The 5,135-nt window shown below is 34.0% G+C and overlaps 1 non-coding gene across 1 annotated transcript; it reads left to right on the forward strand.

Moving 5' to 3' along the window:
- The first annotated feature begins 4,146 nt into the window (after window positions 1-4,146).
- On the forward strand, window positions 4,147-4,219 carry TRNAA-AGC (transfer RNA alanine (anticodon AGC)). The gene has a single exon. It is a non-coding gene; the product is annotated as a tRNA-Ala (tRNA).
- Window positions 4,220-5,135: the final 916 nt, after the last annotated feature.

Here is a 5,135-nt window from a genome sequence, read left to right on the forward strand (position 1 = left end):
AAAGACTCGGCTTTTTAAACCATTACCTTTTTTATTTCGGAGCTCTTTCTCGATAAAAATTTTTATATCTTCAAGATATTTATAACATATATTATAATAATAAAAACCATCGGCATTGCGCGTGAAAAATACCAAAAAAATTATGTTGAAGAAAATCGAATTTTAAATATTAAAATCGGTATACGTAAAAAAGGGAATTTATTCGGCTTCTAATAAGCAATTTTCTTAATTGTTTTTAATCTAAAACTGTATTACCAAATGCAAGAAATGCTTTAGTTTAGTTATAAATAAATAAATTTAAAACAAAAAGAGAAATCAAACGATTTTTACCTGGCGAAACCGAATTCAAATTTTTCCCACTGTGCTTCCTAAAACTTGCAAAGCAAACAGCTTGATAAATTACTCGGCAAGGGAATCTAAAATTGCATTCCACATGCCGTTAATCATAGTCAAAATTCGTAGTGAATTCAGTTTCTGGTACTCCAACCGAAGTAAAGTAATAAAACATAATGACGGTATTAGATTTTTGTTTTGATACAGGGCAGCGACAGCCGCTTATACGTATTTTGACCTATTTAGGTCTCCTCAGAGCGGTATAGTCACTACTCTGAACCAAAACAAAAATCTTTCCCGTCGTAGGGAAAGCAAACACAAACTAAAGTCTAAAAACAAAAAACAAACAAAAAAAAATTTGAATTCGGTTTTAGTAATTATTTAGTGTTTTAGAGAACAGTTCAAACTATTATGGTAAACTGGTGACGGATGATCATCGGTTTTATTGTAACTATATAGAGGGAAAGTTCTTCAGGGGATATATATTAACCAATAAACTAGGAAGTAGGTATTGTGTAAGTTGTTTGTTGAAATGAATGTGATGTCTTATATTATTTAAAAGTTATTTATATTTATTCAAGAGGTATATTTTGGAAATATGTGTTAATTTATTGAAATTATTTATTTATAACAGACAGCTCTATGATGATATATATGAAAAGGTAGATGTATAAGTTTTGGGTGTGCAATAACTCCAACTTGTAATTATCAACTTATGATAAATTGATTTGGTATGTATTTGGGCAGAATAGTTGTGATGTCAAATAAATTTAAATTTAAAAAACACTTAAGGACACTTAAGGGACAAACAGAACACATTCAAAAAGACACAACAGACATTTTAATTAACAAAGGGGCACTTAGTGGCACTACATCACTTCTAAGGAGAGGAACTGGAAATAAAGGACTAGTTTTTTGTTGAGAAGAGAAGACTTAAGTAGTTATATTCAGGTATAGGATACAAACACCAGAAGATAAGTTAAAGTGCTCAACAAACCCATCGAAAAAGATGATGAAGTGGCTCTGAAGTTTTAAACAGGAAGTCTTTGTGGATACCATTGTACTTTTCTAGACTCTTTAATAATGTGGTCGATGGTTTGGCTTTGTCTATAGTCACATTGAACAGGTGGACGCTTTCTCCATTTATGTAATATGTATGAACTTTTCCATGTCTGGTTCGAATCTTATTTAGGGTGCACCATTTTTTCCTTGCACAAAACAGAAATACATGGAAAAGACTGAGGGAGACCCATATCCAGCAGTGGAAAGATCCGGGTTAAATGATGATGATTTTTTCCTTGGAAGATCCTGATGATTTGTGGGTAATGCATAGCATGTTGTTATTGCATCAAATATTCTATTTTTTGGGACTATGTATTCGTTGTACTGAAATTCTCGTTCTTTATTGATGATTTTCCAGTACTGAGTCGTGTACTTCCAGCATCGTTAATTTGGTAAATCGACAGATTTCCATTGTTTATTATATTTTTATATTCACGTACAAGTACGTCAACTCGTCGCAGACATGGAGAAGGAATATGACCTAACACTGAGAGTCATTGGATGGGAGTTGATTTAATTGCCCCGGCTATCATCCCCATCGTATAATGCAGCTGAGTTTCAACCATTTTTACGTTTGGGCTGTGTAGCCAAATTTAAGCACAATATTTAGTAGTCGACAAAACAAGGGCCAGGGCAGTAAAGCAAAGAACAGTAGCTCATACTTCACAGATGACATGTATAATGTTGTTTCTTGTACTCAACTTTTGGTAATTTTTGTGAAATGCTCTTTAAAATATAATGTTTTGCCTAATGTTACGTCAAGGTATTTCGGTGTTTTGTTGTGGGTAAGAATATCATTTTCGAACCGTATGTTAAGTTACTTTCCAGCAAGTTTATTGTTGAGATGGAAGTAAGTAATTTCTGTTTCGGAAGCATTTGGTTGTACTCTGCACTTGCGAAAATATTTGCTCAGTATGTTTAGGTCAGCCTTCTTTAAGATGATTCTAGTGTTCTGCATTTGGTAGTAGTGACCCAGTTATAGACGAACTTTTGTAATTGTGTTTCTGACATCTCTACTAATGATAAGCTAAATATTAGTGGCTAGTACACTAAATTTTTTTTTGGTAGACTACTCTTAAGCTTTTTGGTGAGCTAATATCATTTGTTCACAAGTATAAATACTTAGGCCATGAAATCTAAATTTCCAGGGACAATCAAACCTCTGAACGGTAAAGAAGAATCACTTTAGAACGGGCCGCACATGGAGCCCTATCAGACATCTTAAAGAGCAACATACCAAATTATTTAAAAAAGAAGACCGTCGATCAATGCGTGCTTCTTCCAGTCATAACTTACAATGCCCAAACACTTTCTTTAACCCACGCCACTAAACTTAGAGTGGCCCAAGAAAGAATGGAACGGTCGTTAACTTGGACTGACTCTCAGAGACAGCGTTAGAAGAGAATACCTGGGCGGGCCAAGTGGCCAGAATAAATGACGGGCGGTGGACCCAAAAAATTACAATACGGAGACCATAAGCAGATATATAGACAGAGGTACACCCCCTACACGATAGACAAACTGTGTCAAAAGAATCGCTAGGAATGGGTTGCAAGAAGCTGAAGATCGGCGGAACTGGAAAAAATTAGGGGAGCTCTATGTTCAAATTTGGATGCAAGATGTCCATCACCACTTGAAACACTCGGTCATTGAGCATGCTAATTATTAGGCGTGTAATTGGTTTACAGGAGATCTTAGGGAGAATTTTCTATATAAAACTCGATCTCGATATTGTATCGTAAGCCGCTTTGCAATTAATAAGTCTTGCTGAAGTTTTTAGTCTTTTTTGAAATCCCGCTTTGACGTAGGTGATGAGTTATCTGCACAACGTTGTTCTGGCCGAAAACCTTATTGTTCGACTGAGATCAACTAGAATAGTTCTGGGCTGATTCTATTGTATTGTTCTGTAGCTTTTTGGATTATCGACAGGTTTGTCAAACTTTATTATGGGTATTATCTTCCAAACGAGCCAGCCAAACTTTTGTATATTGTCCACAATTTACCAGGAATTCAGGGTAAATATTGTCAAATAGTGGTGCTTTTGCTGGTTTGCCATCTTAAAGAGATTTTGATATATCATGGCTGAAGGAGTGGATATGTTCCATATCTGTGGCTTCATGTTTTAAAGTTTTCTATTGTGCTTCCATGTAGATTGTGTGAGCTTTCTCTTTTTGTGCGCTGAATGTTTTTACCATGCGTGACGCTACAGTATCTGGCTTTACGGCTGCCTTTTGGCGTTTTTTAGGGACCATTTCAGCTTTCTTATTAATGACCGAGCTTGTCTGCTTGACATCTGAAAGTTTAACTGGAAAACCACAGATAGTAGGATACGATGAAAGCAGATGAAAGCACAGAAGACAAATGCATAACAAATGCTTTGTAACGTATAGACTAAATAATGTGTCATTAATTTTAAACGTTATCAGAGAGAAAATATTGAATAAAATAGTTTTTTTTAATGTAAATAAACAATGTTGAATATTTGAAAGGTATTTTCTAAATTTTAAATATCTTTTCTTTATCCAATTTATAATATTGTGAAAATGTATTCTAAAATAAAAAAAAATGTAACTGGTATATTTATTTCGATTGTCACATCTTTTATGCTATCAAGAACAATCTTTTACAGGTATATTTATGTCTACTAATTTCTGTAGTCATGGAATTACAATAATACGAGATGCCACACCCTACAAATCGAAAGGAGGTCAAGTGTTCTTATGATTTTAAAGAAATTATTCTTAAATATTGGGGGGCGTAGCTCATATGGTAGAGCGCTCGCTTAGCATGCGAGAGGTACCGGGATCGATGCCCGGCGCCTCCAACCTTTTTCTCCAAAATTTGTCTAATTTTTTTGTATATAGTTTGATTTTTGTTTTTTTTTCGATCCTTCGACATATTTTTAATATACAGTAGGTACAGCGAATATACATGAAGAAGAATGGTTCAACCAGATCCAAACCTTAGCACAAAATACGAAGATTTAACCTAAATCACTTCAATAAAATATTCCTCCTTACCGAGATACAGAGTGTTTTATTACAAATATTCTAAAATGATTTTATCTCATGGTTTTACCACCTTCCAATATTTTTTGTTAAAATTTGACAAATAGTTTACACATGTTAGGATAAACTAGCGTTAAAAGATAGTTTTCCGCTGTTACCAGATGCGTGCTGAGGGATAGATACTTCTTTTCTAGGTCACTGTCGTAATGATGATTTCACCATGTTTTTTTTAGTTCTTCTATCCACTTGTCTCAATGCGATAGGTTGAGTAGTTTTTAAGCTATTTGCGTTTAAACGTAATGTTTAAAATACCGGGAAGAATCTATGGCAATCAAATAGACCATATGTTAATTTCGGAAAAATGAACACAAACAGTGCAAGATGTAAGATCTTATGGAGGATAAAATGCGAACACTGATTACATCCTATTAATAACAAAATTAAAGATATTAATAAATTAAAGATAATAATAATCAAAACAAATGAAGGGGTGAGTGGATGAAGGGAGTAAGTGACATTTTTTAAGAAAATGAGTTATCCGCATGGATGAAGGTGGTAAGTGCTAAATTAAATTTTCCACTTATCCCCAGCCTTTTATGATTTAAAATAACTGAGATAGACAGCGTATGAAGGAGGTAATTGAACATACTACTTTAAATATCTAGTGAATAAAGGAGGTAAGTAACAAGATAAAGTACTTACTTCCTTCATCCATACCACAAAGAATAAAAA

This window comes from Diabrotica undecimpunctata, chromosome 3 (genome assembly GCF_040954645.1).
Source record: "Diabrotica undecimpunctata isolate CICGRU chromosome 3, icDiaUnde3, whole genome shotgun sequence".
Taxonomy (NCBI): domain Eukaryota; kingdom Metazoa; phylum Arthropoda; class Insecta; order Coleoptera; family Chrysomelidae; genus Diabrotica; species Diabrotica undecimpunctata.